We start from the raw sequence: 16,383 nt of genomic DNA on the forward strand, positions 1-16,383 counted from the left end.
AAATTAGGGGTCTATCAGCTGGAGTAATAATTTAATAAATTTAGGTAAATGAATGTAATGGGGTGTTTGTGCCATAGCAACAGTGGAATATGAAGAATTCATGGAATATGGGAAGACTTAAATAAAGTGATACAGAGTCACAAGAAAGCAGAACCAAAAGGACAACACATATATTGACTATAACTATGTATTTAAAGATAACAAAATACACAAACATAATGGAGTGGTATTCAGTTTAAATAAAATTTAAAAAGAATATGGATGTGGCTGGATGGTGCAGTGGATTACAGCATCAGCCCTGGAGTCAGGAGGACCTGAGTTCATATCTGGCCTCAGACACATAATATTCACTAGTTGTGTGACTCTGAGCAAGTCACTTAACCCCATTGCCTAGCCAAAAAAAAATGCCTGTTTCTCATTTTTATTTTTTTATGTTGCCTGTTATTTGAATATCTGTCTTTATCAATGGAAATTAAAAGTAAAATTTATGTATTTTAAAAATATTTTTCCACTGTACTCCTTTGATTAATTTAAGAGACTAAGGCAAGTTTTGCTTCCCTATGTGTGTCAATCAGTTGACTTTTTTCTCTTTCATAGTCAAAAGTTGAATATTGAACCACAGTCAATTCTTATACCAAAGAGGTTTATGGAAATAATCTATAACAATTGATGAGAGCTGATTCTTAAAATTTCAGTATGAGAATTGACCCTTCAGCAATTCCCTACATATCAATGACTGATTTATAGTCTTGTTGATTGTCTAGACTTAAAATTGTTAATAATGCAAATTAAACAAAAGTGTCTGAGTATACATTTGTTGTTGTTGTTATTGTTGTTGTTTTCCCCTGGAGAGTCTGGTTGCTAAATATAAAACAGCATGCCCTTGTATTCCATAAACATTGATTGAGCTCAGAAAGGATGTAGTAGATGGCTAAGACAATGAAATCATTATCAGACTAGAGGAATGATGACTTTATTCTAACAACAACAACAAAAACTTGCATTTGCAGAGTACTCTGAAATTTGCAAAAAATTTCCATTATCTCTTCTGAACCTCCTAAAACTACTTATAATAACAACAGAGATAGAGATTAGTTTTTTTTTATTGGAACTGAATACCTCCCTGAAGAAAATGCCCCCCCCCCAAAAAAAGAGGTAATTTCTCTATAGTCTAAGAGAGTTCCATAGAGCACTAAGAGTTTAATTGACTTGTGCAGGGTCACCTAGCTAGTGTGTGAGAGGTCAAACTTGAACTCCACTCTTCCTGGTGTCAAGAATTTTACTTTACATTATACTAGGCTAATATGTATATAGTACTTTAAGATTTGCAAAGCACTTCACACACACATTTATGTGTGTGTGTGTGTATATATATATATATATATATATATATGTTCTCCTATGATCAATAAATCTATGACCACTGCTCTTATTATCTCCATTTTATAGATGAGCAGACAGTACTCAGAGAGTTTAAGTGACTTGCCCAGGGTCACAGATAATGTTTGAAGAGGGATTTGGACAGAGGTATATTATGTTCCAAATCCAGTATGTTATCTACTATGTCACCTATTTTATCTCACAAGTGCTCTTTGAAAGGATATTAGACAAGAGATCATTGCTAGATTACTGTCATCCATCTCCATTGATAAGATGCTAACTTAAATCATGTGCCCTACTGATAGTGGGATAAGAACAGAGTCAAGACTAGTTTTTGTCAATGCCAAAAGTTGTGTAAAGCAGAGGGGTCAAACACGAAGCCAACAGACCAAAGTGCAGTTCACAATACTCTGCAGAATGTCCCAAATCAGATTGAAATGTAGTTGAGAATTATTTACCAAAATAAAAAAATAGAACAAAGATTATGTTAATATTTGAATATATGGTTTTCTAAGTCAACATGCAGTTTGAATGATCCTTATGTACAGTTTATTTCTGAGTTTGATACCAATGGTGTAGAGCACAGTATCTGATGTAGGGGGATACAACAAATGATTTTTATAAAGTGATATCTTTTGTAACATGATACTAGTTATACAAGTGACACATTTTATAAATCTGTATATTTCAACACCAGAACATTCTTCTTTCCATGGCAAGTAGTATTTTGTTTTGTGATGTCAAGTCACAATGATCAAAATATTTTTTGTTCCCTAATACCCAGGGTGACACAATTTTCAAATATTGAACTGACACATATGCCTTGTCCCATCCCTCATCTGGAACCTTTATTTAAATATTTAAATATCCAGAATATTTATTTAAATAGAGCATACTGAAGAAGAATATTTAAGCATTTATTAATGATTTAACATTATTTTATTCTCATATAAGATTTCTGTTACATGTACCATTTTTTCCAACTGTAACCAAATGTACAGTACAAAGAGAGAGTATGGGACATAGTGTCAGAGGACCTACATCCAAATGCCATTTACTCTCCATGTGACCTTCCTTAGCATCTCTGGGTCTGTATTTCCTAACCTGTAAAACGATCAAGTTGACTTAGATGAACTCCAAAGATCCTTTTTATTTCTAAATATATGATCTCTTCAGGCAATTAAAAAGGCTCCCCAGTATTTAACATTTCTGTTCTGTGACATATCTTCCAATTTAATCTATGAACTTCATGAAGAAATAATACAGTGAAATCTGATGATTAAAACTTCTAGTTTGGGAGAAATACATTATTAATGTTTGTTACAAGGTATCTTCTCTTTCCATATCTTATATTCTTTGTAATACATTTGCTCTATTGAATGCTGGTAGCACCAGGAGAAACTGTGATCTGTCCTTTTAATCAGCATGTTTCCATGATATTGAAGGAACAAATTGAGTTATTTCACAACAAACAAAAAGAAGTCAGTTAAATCATATATTTTGGCATATATTTTGTAGACCAAAACACCTGGTTTTATTTCTTTGATTAATTGTTTTTACATTGGTTACATACCAGATCAATATGTAGACACTGAGACCAAAAACCAAAGATGAACATACCTAGTTAAAAACGAAACAGTAATTTTTCTATCCTTTACATGTCAATGGAAGCAATCATTGGTTATCAATCACCTCCTATGTGCCAAGCATTATGTTAGGTTCTAGAGATAGAAAGAAAAAAAATAAAAAGGAAGTCTCTTCCCTCAAGGCACATACATTTTATTGTGGGAGAAATCATGATATACATAAATATATACAAAATAAGCTATTTGGGGTTGAGGTGGAGGGCAATCAGGGATCACGAATCAGGTATGAACTTAGCTTCAAAGGATATTGGATTCTAAATGGCAGAGAGGAGGAAAGAGTGCATTCCAAACTTAAGGGATCACCAGGGGAAATCAAACAGGGCCAAAGTATGTTCTATTGTCTCATATGCTATTCTTCCATTCATGAAGACTACCTAAAGGGAGGAGAAGAAAGTATGTGTTCTAGTTCCTCAGCCTTCATGTAATCCTATATGAAAATATTACAAATTTCTAATCTCAAAGGCCTTCATTTCATAATTTGTTTTTGCAATGAAAAAGTTGGACTAGATCACTAAGATCCCATTAGACTCTAAAATGTTATTTTATCATGACTTTATACATTTAGAAGAAGAATATAAGTAGAGAGAAAAAAAAGAATGGTAGGAAGGAATTTAGGGAAAATTATCATGAACTTCATTATGGCTTAAAAGTTGCTGTTATTTGTCCTTCATTTTTTTGATAGATCTTCTATTTATTTTTAATTTTCAACATTCACTTCCACAAGATTTTGAGTTCCAAATTTTCGCCATCTCTGCCCTCCCCCACCCCATGACAGAATTCATTCTCACTACCCTCTCCCCCAATCTGCCCTCTTCTATCACCCCCCCACTTATCTTATCCCCTTCCCCTTTTATTTTCCTATAGGGTAAGATAGATTTCTATACCCCATGGCCTGTGTATCTTATTTCCTAGTTGCATGTAAAAATAATTTTTAACATTCATTTTTAAAACTTTGAGTTCCAAATTCTCTCCCTTCCTCCCTCCCCACCCCTCTCATTGAGACGGCAAGCAATTTGATACAGGTTATACATGTGTAGTCACACAAAACACTTCCACAATAGTCATGTTGTGAAAAACTAACTATATTTCCCTCTATCCTATCCAGCCCCCTCTTATTCTATCCTCTTTTTTGACCCTGTCCCTCCTGAAAAGTGTTTGCTTCTGATTACTCCTTCCTCCAATCTGCCCTCCCTTCTATCACCCCTCCTTCTCTTATTCCCTTTCCCCCTACTTTTCCCATATCCAATTGAGTGTATGTTATTCCCTCCTTAAGCCAAAACCTGTTAAGAGTAAACTTCACTCATTTCCTTTCACCTCCTTCCTCTTCCCCTCCATTGTAAAAACATTTTCCTTGACACTTTTATGTGGGATAATGTACCCCATTCTATATCTCCCTTTTTCCTTCTCCAAGTACATTCCTCTCTCTCACCCCTTAATTTTATTTTTTAAATATCATCCCTTCATTTTCAACTCATCCTGTGCCCTCTGTATATATATATATATATATATGTGTGTGTGTGTGTGTGTGTGTATACACACATGTGTATGTATATGTATATATGTATATATGTATGTATTCCCTCTAACTACCCTAATAATGAGAAAGGTATTATTAGTTATAAATATAATCTTTCCATGTAGGAATGTAAACACTTCAACTTTAATAAGTCCCTTATGATTTCTATTCCCTGTTTATCTTTTCAAGCTTGAGTCTTGTATTTGAAAGTCAATTTTTCTATGTAGCTCTGGCTTCTCAAGAATGCATTAAATATCTGTATTTCATCGAATATCAATTTTTTCCTCTCATAGATTATACTCAGTTTTGCTGGGTAGGTGATTCTTGGTTTTAATCTTAGTTCCTTTGCCCTCTGGAATATCATATTCCAAGCCCTCTCATCCCTTAATTTAGAAGCTGCTAAATCTTATCTTATCCTGATTGTGTTTCCACAGTACTTGAATTGCTTCTTTATGGCTCCTTGCAATACTTTCTCCTTGACCTGGGAACTCTGGAATTTGTCTATAATATTCCTGGGAATTTTCCTTTTGAGATCTCTTTCAGGAGGTGATTGGTGGATTCATCAATTTCTGTTTTACCCTTTAGGTTTTAGTTTTCCTTGATAATTTCTTGAAAGATGATGTCTAGGCTCTTTTTTTGATTATGGCTTTCAGGTAGTCCAGTCATTTTTAAATTATCTCTCCTGGATCTATTTTTCAGGTCAGTTGTTTTTCCAATGAGATATTTCACAATGTTTTCTATTTTTTTTTCATTCTTTTGGTTTTGTTTTACAATGTCTTGATTTCTCATAAAGTCACTAGCTTCCATTTGCTCTATTCTAATTTTTAAGGAAGTATTTTCTTCAGTGAGCTTTTGGACCTCCTTTTCCATTTGGCTGATTCTACTTTTTAAGGCATTCACCTCCTCACTGTCTTTTTGGACCTCTTTTGCCATTTGGTCTGTTCTATTTTTAAGGTGTTATTTTCTTCAGTATTGTGTATATGTGTGTGTGTGTCTGTCTGTCTGTCTGTCTCCTTTAGTAAGCTGTTGACTCATTTTTCATGATTTTCTTGCATCACTCTCATTTCTCTTCCTATTTTTTCCTCTACTTCTCTTACTTGATTTTCAAAATCCTTTTTGAGCTCTTCCATTACCTGAGACCAAGTCATATTTTTCTTGGAGGCTTTGGACATAGGAGCTTTGACTTTGTTCTCTTCTTCTGGTTGTATGTTTTGGTTTTCCTTGTTTCCAAAGTAAGATTCTATAGTCTGAATTTTTTCTGCTGCTTGCTCATATTCCAAGCCAATTACTTGACTTTTTACCCCTTTGTTAAAGTAGGCCTCTGTTTCCAGGGTAGAAGGTTCACTGTTGCAAGCTTCAGGGGTTTTGTGCAGCTGTTTTCAGAGATATTTCTAAGGACCTGTAAGTTTTCAGTTATTCCGAGATGGTATGATCTAAGGAGAGGTATTTACTCCTTTTCTGGCCTGTGCTTTGGTCTGTGAGTGACCACAAAAACTCTTTATTGCTCCGGACCTGTGAAGAGGTTTCCCTTCCCACTGCTGCCACAAGTGCTGCTATACCAGTGCTCCTCCTCGCCCCGCGACTGTGACCCAGATCTAAGTATGGGCAAAGTAACAGAATCCTGCCTTAGTGCCAGCAAAACAATCCCTGTAATCTCCTTCTGATCCATTGTTGATCCCCTTATTCTCCGTGAGCTGAGAGCTCTGAAAGCAGCCACAGCCACTGCCACCGCTGCTGCTGCCACTGCCACCACTGCTACCATAGCCCTGGCACTGCACTGCACTCCTCTCCTACCCAGGTCCAACAGTCCTTTCCTAGTGACCTTCTACGTTGCCTTTGAATTTGTGGGTTGAGAAGTCTGTAAACTATCACAGCCGCCCATGATTCATTCCCCTGAGGCCTGCTCCGGGTTTGCTAGGGCCTTGTCTGTGCTGGCATGGCTTGCGCTGGACTGTCCTCCTCTCTCATTTTGGTGCAACAGACCTTTCTTGTCAACTATCCATGTTGTCTTGGACTGGAAATTTGTTTCACTCTGTCTTTTTGTGGTTTCTGCTGCTCTAGAATTTGTTTAGGGTCATTTTTTACAGGTATTTGGAAAGGTTTGGGGGAGAGCAGGGTGAGTCCCTCTTCTATTCTGCCATCTTGACTCTGCCCCCAAGTCGTTTGTCCTTTATTTTCAAAGAGGACCAATGACATCATGGAGTGATATCTTGACTTGCATGAGAATTGGTTTTAAGTGAGGTAGAGCTGCACAAAATTATCAACCTCTCTCTTTCTTCTAAAGCCATCAAAATCAAGTGGCAAGACAAAAGTCAAAAAAACTGTGGATGACCTGGATGCAGTGGATGACCTTGGCATCTAGGATGTCTGACCAAGCTTTAAGCACTGCAAAGCATCTACTTTAGCTATCTTCATGACTATTGGAGCAAATTGTTCTCATCCACCCATTCCACCAGGGGAAGTCTTTACTTGCTTGGCTAGATATAGTCCCAACTCATTGATGGGTTTGAGGCCTAAAACAAAAACTCCAGGAGTGGAAGGTCATCAGGATGGCTAAAGGTTGGTGAATTTGCCCTGTTGGAAATAGTCAAAGTCCTCAAGTTGATTAACAATGGTAGGGTTGGGCCCACAAGTGGTCACTGCACCTCCACATTGGGTGAGGTAAGAACATTTAGAGTCAAAAAAAAATAGCTATCTCACATATTGCAAAGAAAATGTAATAATCTATGCAATTTAGTTTTCAATCAATTAAGTTTTATATGTGTGTGTGTGTGTGTGTGTGTGCCTTATTATTTGCGTTTTGTGACTTTAAACATCTTTTCAGTGAGAGGCAGTGTTTCTCTTTTATGCAAAAGCATTCATAAAACCATTTTTCCCCAAAACACTTCCCCAAACTATTTCAAAATCATGGCTTTAAAACCATCCATCATTAAGTATACATCCCTGAATGACATTCCACTTGAGGAAGTGTGGATTTTTATGTCTTCTATTAGAATACTGTGCTTTTTTTTTTATATGTACATCATTTATCTAACTTGGTATCTGAGAATTCCTTCTGACTCTTACATTGTAACAGTAGCTTATATTTCTGTTGTTGTTGCTGCTGCTATTGCTGTTGTTGTTGTTGTTCAGTCATTTAGTTGTGTCTAAATCTTTGTTACCTTATGGACCATACTGTCCATGGGGTTTTCCTGGTAAATGTACTGGAGTGTTTTTCCATTTCCTTCTCTATTGGATTAAGGCAAACAGAGTCACACAGCTAATAAATGTCTGAGGACAGATTTAGACTCAGGTCTTGTTGACTCCAGGCCCAGTCCTCTATTCACTGAGCCATCTAGTTGCCCCATTCTATTTCTACAGTATCATACAAAGTAGGAAAAAAAAAACAATTTCCTCACAGTATTCTTCTGATGTCATTATCCCTCCTTTACAAATGGAAAAAAAAAAAGCAACTGAGGCAAGAGAGTTTTGGTGGTTTACCAATTTAAACAGCTAATAGTGTAAATGATACAGGTTGGATTTGAACCAGGATGACTTGCATCCAGGTCCAATGTTTTTTTCCTCTACGCTATACTCAGTCCAAGGTATTTGAGTGGATCACCTTATTGGTTGCAGACTATCTTTATTGAGAGCTCACTAAAGCTGATTTCTGTGAACAAAACGCAGTTAAGTGAGAATTATGTAATATGGGGAAATCTAGGTGGCACAGTGGATAGAGTACTGGATCTGTAGTCAGGAAAACCCCTCTTCCTGAGTTCAAATCTGGACTCAGATAATTATTAGCTGCTTAACCCTAAGCAAGTGACTAAATCCTGTTTGCCTCAGTTTCCTCATCTGCAAAATGCTCTGGAGAGGAAAATGGCAAACCAATCCAGTGTCTTTGTCAAGAAAACCCCAACAGTGGAGCCATGAAGAGTCATACATGACTGAAAAAAAATTGGGGCAGCTAGGTGGTACAGAGGATAGAGTGTCAGGCCTAGAGTCAGGAAAAATCATCTTCCTGAATTCAGTTCTGACCTTAGACATTTACTATCTATGTAACCCTAGGCAAGTCACTTAACCCTCTGCCTCAGTTTCCCCATCTGTAAAATGAGCTGTAGCAGGAAATGGCAAACCACTCCAGTATCTTTTCCAAGATAATCCCAAAAGGGATCAATGAAAAGATTGAGCAACAACATATAATATGAAAATTAAAAAGCCCATAACAAAACATTATTCAACATAAAAAATAAATATTTTAATTGTACTAATACAGAGAGAACATTAAATATATATTCTAATACCCATGGCACTTAGTCCATGAGATTTCTAAGGAATATTTCCACAACTAATAGAATTTTGACTTCTCAGGTATTTATTAGGGTCCTCTTATGTTCAAGGTTCTGTTCTAGTTGCTCATAGCAATAGTTAAATAAAATATGGTACCTAATTTCAAGGCATTTATATAAATATTCTTGATAAAGTTTCCATATCTTACTAATGTAGCCTTGAGAAAAGGAGATCTGTGATATAATGGGAAATGGAAATAGGTGCCCCTCACATTTAATTCATTTCAATGAACCAGGGGAAAACTAATGGAAACTCATTAAAACATGCATATAGTGGTAAATGTGTTTAGATAACAGTGTTAATACACAATGTACATAAACAAAGTACACTTTTATTAATATTTGCCCATTGGAATCAATTGTTTGCCAAAGAGGCCAAGATCACAAGCATATAGGGATTTGGATAAAGGCAACTACTGATCTTACTGGTAAGGAAGGAAAAGGACTTGTACCAAAGATAAAAACACAAAGAATATGGACAGCATGGAGTGAATTGTAGAGGAGAAGAAGTGGTAACTGAGTGACATTAGCAGGTAGATCTAAATGTTTCAGTGGAGAGCAAATATGTTCTTCTTCCAAGCACTTTGTTACAGGGTACATAAGATAAATGTATCTAACCTTAAAAAGGGTTCAAGAGATGCTGGCATCTCAGGGAAAAACTAGGTTTCACTGTGCACCAATAGTAGGAGGGTATACGAGATGAAAATCTTTTATATGACAGGAAATGTTTTTTGTTCATTTGTTTCTAGCAATAAAGAAAGGTTTTGGAGAGGAGAACATTACAGGCATTGTGGAAAGCTAGGACACAATTTACCAAGGGGTAGCAGTGACAAGAGGAAGTGAGCATGCTCTTTTATTTTTCTGATTCCAAAGTGGTCCCAGTTGTCCTAGGGTCCCAGGCCAGGCAGTGGCAGGTTAAAGGATTCCAGGGAATGGAAGTCCAAGAACTGAGTGAAGTGGAGTAAGGAAGTGCATAGGTCAGTTGATGGAAGGTTTCCCCCTCGCAATTCCACTGAGATGGTGTTGTCTGTTGAAAAGCCCTAGTAATCTTAATTTGGTTTTAGCTCTGTTCATTCCCCTTGTCTGCTTTTCTTCATGATCCTAGCTGTGACAGCAGAGTGGAAAATGATGAGTTAATCAGTTGACTATACTGTCTTTTGCTTCTATTCTGTACCTGATCAACTCCATTCCACCACTGGGGAAAAAACAAAACAAAACAAAAACAATCCAAAGTATTTGCTGTACTAATCCAACGTATTATCTTCATATACAAAGGACAGAAAATTGTGTTATGGTATATACATTGTTCTTTCCTTACTTTTTCCTCCTATCCCCTCACCCCATTTTCCATGGCCTCTGGAACATCATTATAACCACAAGTTTAATCTAGTAAATATAATTTAATAGCAAAAAAAAAAAAGAAAAATCCTTTAGAAGTAGTAAAAGGTAATTTACTTATTAAAGCTAATTTTCTTTAATATGCTATTTACTCCACCATTCTATCAAACTGTTGTGTTATGTTTTTTTTAATGACCTCTGTTTTTTGCCTCAACAACCTTGCTTCAGAGATACCTCTTCATGTTTATAATACTCTGTGAAGGAAAGAGAGGGTGAGGTGGGAAGGACTTCCATTTTCTACTTCTTGACATGTCAAAGAAGTTTTTTTTATTTTCGTTTAATCTTCTTGTCCTATCATCATATGGGTTTATGCAATTTATGTTATTTATGTTACTCAAAGGTTTTTTTTAATATATGTCTTACTTTAATCAAATTCTCCTTAAATACATTCTTTAGGCTAAAAAGCCCATGCAGAGATTTTTTATCTTTTTGTGAATTTATACCCTGAGCTTAGAATTAATTTTATTTCCATTCCCTTGTGAGAATGCACCAAATAGTGGCTCCATTTCTCAACCTATCTGATTCTCAGAGTAATTCAGCTATATATTACATGGGATGAAAATATGGTCACTTTGAATGCCAAGAATATATGGACTATATACTTTAGTTCTTTCTTTTATGGGTGGTTAAAACTAATGTTGTTTTGGAGTAACTTAATGTTTCAAACTGTTTCAAACAGTAATATTCAGCAAAACTGAAATTTGTTTGCCATGAACTTTCTCTTTTGCTTTTCCTGAGATGGACTGTTTTAAGGGCAAAATACTTATTTCCTCAATTTATTCCCCTAATAACATCATCAAGCCAAAATATTTTATGGAAAGACATTATTTTCAAAGAAATTACATCTCAAAATTCAAGATATTTTATTGATGATATTAAAATAAAGCTGAGAAATTAGAGATCAGTGCCTAGTACAGTGTTCTGAAGCTTTTGAGTGCTCAATAAAATGTATTGACTGGGCTAGGACATGTAGAATTATGCCATCTCAGAGCTAGAAGTTATCTGAGAGTTTGTCTGACTCTGCCTTCTGACTGAATCTTCTCTACACTTACTATGACTATGAACTGTTCCACAATAGTAATAGGATTCTAAAAACATTTTGCAAATAACAGAGAAGTGCAGGGTAGGAAAAAAAAGGTTATCCTCTGACTTGGTAAATCCATATTCTATCAATGACTCCAAATATGACAATATGGTAATCCCTTAAGTTGTGTACAAATCTAAGTAACCTTGATCTAATCCCTTAATTTCTCTATATCTGAATTTCTTTACACACAATTCAGACTGAAATGAACTGCTCTCATGATAATCAGGCTGCTAAATATACATAGTATTTTTTTATTATATTTGAGTAGGGTTTGCTTAATGACAGTAGATTTGGAAGGAGATGTATTCTAAAGCATTGACAATTAGTTGAATACATCAAAGACTTTCAGTTTTGTCTGTGTGGAAACTTTCATAAGCTATATGTGTAACACTTAGAGAAACTAAATGACTTTTCCATGATCACACAACTAGTCAGTTTCAGATATGACATTTAAACTTAGGTCTTAAGAAGGCAGAGCCAAGATGGTGGAGTGAAGTAAGCATTTCTTCTGAACTCTCTGAACCCAACCCACTAAACAACTTTAAAAACGTGCATCAAATCAAAGTTTTAGTGTGATAACAAAAAGTCATAGTGAGTCATTTTTGCAGGCCAGGATAGCTTAGGAGGATAGAAAGAACATTATTTTTGGACAATAAGGTGGGGGACTGGTTTTGATTTCAGCTCTGCAGAAGCATCACTGACTGTGGGGCTTGGAGGTAACAGGGTCAGCAGGGGCTATGTGAGGGTAATAACACTGGGAGAACTCAGCACCCAGGAATATTAATTGAAAGGTGGAATTTGAACTGAGTCTTGAAGGAAGCCAATGTATCAGAAAGCAGAGGTGAGGGGAATAGAATATTTCATAGGTGAAGGAAAGCCATTGCAAAGCAATAGAAATGGAAAATGAAGTTTAATGATGGACAAACTGCAAATAGTCCAGGGTAGATGGGCTACAGAGGTATTAAAAGCCTGGAAAGATAGAAAAAGTTTAGGTTCTAAGAGATTTAAGTTCCAAAGGAACAATCTATATTTATTCTTGTAGATAAGTAATAGAGAGGTATTGAAGTTCATTGAGGTGAGATGTGACATGGTCAGACTTATGCTTTAGCTGAGTGGAAGATGAATTAGAGTTCAAAGAGACAAAAAAAGATTGTTTAAATTCAACTAAAAATGTCAATCTAGTATATAATAACAGATTAAATGTATCCTCAAAAAATGACAGTAAACACAACGGTAATTGTCCAACCAGGCTAATGTTTGGAATTAGCTCTGACGTACAGACAAGTGCGACATTATTCCTTCTTCTACCAGTGACATTATTCTTTCTTCTATCAGGAAGCCCCAGAATTTAACTGACAAGTGTCCTCCTGGTTTTTAATTTTATTTTTTTTCTTCTGCTATACTTCTCTCCTTTCACAACCTGATTTTCCTATACCACCAATTCACCAGTAGGAAAAGATTCAAATGTTTCCCCTTCTCTTTTAATCTGCTCCTTCAAAATAGGACAGCATTCTTCTTTTAGAAGTTTCAAAGGACTACATTAGTATATACAATAGGAAAGTTACAGTACTAAAGAGTTATAATAAAAGATTAAATGAAAAACCTGAAAGTTTTGTAAACCCCATGAATTTAAACCTTCACCAGTCCTTTAAGTCCCAACCAAGTCAAGTTTCACCTTCTCCCTGAAGCCTTCTCTGATGCTTTTTAAAAATGTTCTTCTTCTTATGAATTCCTATAACATTTACGGTATTTAAAATTACTTGTGTAATATCTCATGAGCAGTCAGATTGCACAGTGAATAGAGTGTCAGACCTGAGTTCAAATCTGACCTCAGAAACTTAAGAGCTTTGTGACCATCGGCAATTCCTTTGACCCTGTTTGCCTCCCTTTCCTCATCTGTAAAATGAGCTGGAGAAGGAAATGGAAAACCACTCCAGTATCTTTGTCAAGAAAATCCCAAAAGGGGTCATGAAAAATCAGACACCAGTGAAACAATTACACAGAAACAACAATCCCTTGTACTATTAGTTGACAACTATGCTATCAGTTCCATCACCCTCCCCCAGTACCTAACACAGGATTACAGGTGTGTGTATGTAATAGTTGCTTCATGTATTTGCTGAAAGGATAAATGGATGACTGTTGGCCAACTATGTCAATATCAGTCATGATTTGAACGTGTGTGTATACATATATGTATATGTATGTATATGTATGTATGTATGCCTGTGTACAAACACAATATGCATTGCTGATAGGACTTCAGTTTACAAGTATGCAATTTCCAAAGTCTCATCCTAAAACCAGTCTCTCATAGATGTTTTGGGGAAGTTTGATTATGGGAGTACTGGATTAAATGGTTTTCTTTTGTTTTACATCTCTTGTGTCATATAAGTTCCACAATAACAGTAGAGTAAGTAGAGGGTAAAATAATGAATATCTTTTGTTCTGGTCCATAAAACATCCAGTTCACATGAAGTCTTCTGTAAATGTCAAATATGAACAAAAAGATGTGTTCCATCTACATGATTTTATATTCCTTCCACACAGACTTGTCTAGTCTCTTTAGACCTCTAGAAAAAGTAAAGATCTTAAAGTGATAGTGTTAAACGTCCATGAATTTAACAAGTTTTGGACATGATGGATACATTCAATTAATTATCCCAACTATTTGTAGTTTAGTAAATACCTAAATTAATTTTCCTGAGGTCCCTTTCAATTAATTCTCTTAAGAACTCATACCTCAAAGGGAAAGTAATCAATATATTTGTGATTTATTTATATGAATTCATCCAGATGCTGTTTCTAAGAGTTATTGCATGTCCAGTGCTTTGAGCTTTTAGAGAAGGCAATGTCACTTTGAAAAATGTAAATTATCTTAGCCTGAAATATTTAGGTTCTGATAACAAACTGAAGCTATAGATTTGACTGCCCATTTGGCCTCCATCTGAATAGAGAAGAAATTAAAGAGTAGCTTAAAAATGAAAAAAAGTGACTAAAATGTACAAGAAATAAGTATAAAATATGAAAATAATCATTCTTAATGTGAGAAAATGTTCATTTTGATATAGGATACATGATGAAATAAAGGCAACAGAAGTTTCTTTGTACTCTGCTTAAGTTTTTTTTTCTAGACTATCTCACCCTAGAAAAAGCTCTGGTAAGTACTACTAAAATGGAAAAAGATTAATATGTGGGCCCAGAAATATATTGCTTGTCCCGATGACCCATCTACCTAAATCAGAGAGGTGGATGGAGTGTTCAGGGAGCACTGGCACCTCTAGTGTGAAGGCTTGCAGAGTCCCTTTCAGAGTGAATAAAAACAATTCTGTTCCTCTCCTCCTTTTCCCCCCTCGGCAAAACACACATGCACACTCACACACACACACACACACACACACACACACATGCACACTTCTTTCATCATTTTGGATGAGACAGAGGACAGAGTAAGTTTCATAGGATGAGCAGCCATGGATTGGTTGTGATTTACATCTCAGATCTCATTATCTTTACTCTAAACTTATCCCTCTTCCAAGCTTCCTCATTTCTATAAAGGAAACTACTATCCCTCCAGTCACCCAGCTTAAGCACATCAGAGTCATCTTTGACTCATCACTCTCCTTCACTCCAGCTGTTCCATCAGTTGCCACACTTTGTTGTTTTTATCATTATGACAACTATTGTATCTGTGCCATTCTCTTTACTCATTGAGCCATTAACCTGCTGCAGACCATCATTGCCTTAAACCCGGACTATTGCAATAACTTTCAAATTGTTCTCCCTGCTTCAAGTCTCTCTTCATCAAACATTTTCTACTATAGTATATACTATGCCCTACAAAAGCAATAAAGTAGTTTTTCTAATGTTGTAAGTATGACCTGTTGCTCCCGTTTTTAATAAATGCCAGCATTTCTGTTTGACTCTAAGATCAAATATATTTCATTTTTATATCATCTTTAAAAATATCCATTTTGGGTAATTTTTGCAATGCATATAATTACTGTTAGAGTCATAGGTGTATATATAATATGTATATATATATATGTAATTTAAGAATATGTAATAATTTCTAATAGCTAGCATTTGTATAGTACCTAATATGTGCCAGGCACTATGCTAATCTCTTTATAAACATTATCTCATTTCATCCCCACACCAAACCCTGAGAGGTGACATTGTTATCTCCACTTTACATTTAAGGAATTTGAGTCTGAGTGAAGTTAAATGACTTGCCCAAGATCACACAGCTACTTAGTATCTGAAACCATATTTGAACTCAGATCTTCCTGACTTTACATCCACTGACTGATAGCTGCCCTTAAGTAAATAAGAAAATATGTACATATTGGGTTATACACTGAAACTTTTTTTTGAATGACTCTACTATATAATCAAAAAATAATTTGGAGATAACTGTTCTAAAGCAAAAAGAGGTTTTAGTGTGCATTTGTGGATGATATATGTACACCAATGAAGCAATGAACTGAATGATTTTCTTTGGTGATTCATAAGTGAAGCATAGTATTAGTATCTTTTAAAAAATAGGCAAAAGAGGTCTAAGGAAAGGTGGCTTTTGCTTATTTACTAGCTACTAATAAGACTAATACAGCTGTCAAAATCAATGCTCTGTGTGTGTGTATATATGTGTATGTCTGTATATGTGTAAATACACGAATAAATATATGTATTTACGCACACATATACACATATGTTCTTTTTTTCTGGGAAAGAAAAACAATCATAAAAAAACTTCTCTAGGATTTTATTAATCTCTACTATAGGTAGCACAGTAGAAGCTAAGTGGCACAATGGATACAGTCCCGGGCCTGGAGTCTAGAGGGCCTGAGTTCAAATTCGGGCTCAGATAATTATTAATTATTTGACCCTGGGCAAGTCACTTAACCTTTTTTGCCTCAGTTTTCTCATTTGTAAAATGAGGTTGTTGTGAGGATCAAATGAAATAATAATTGTAAAGCACTTTGTCCAACACATAGTAAGCATGATATAAATGTTAGCTACAAATAT

Source organism: Vombatus ursinus, unplaced genomic scaffold (assembly GCF_900497805.2).
Source record: "Vombatus ursinus unplaced genomic scaffold, bare-nosed wombat genome assembly UNPS02010788.1, whole genome shotgun sequence".
NCBI lineage: Eukaryota > Metazoa > Chordata > Mammalia > Diprotodontia > Vombatidae > Vombatus > Vombatus ursinus.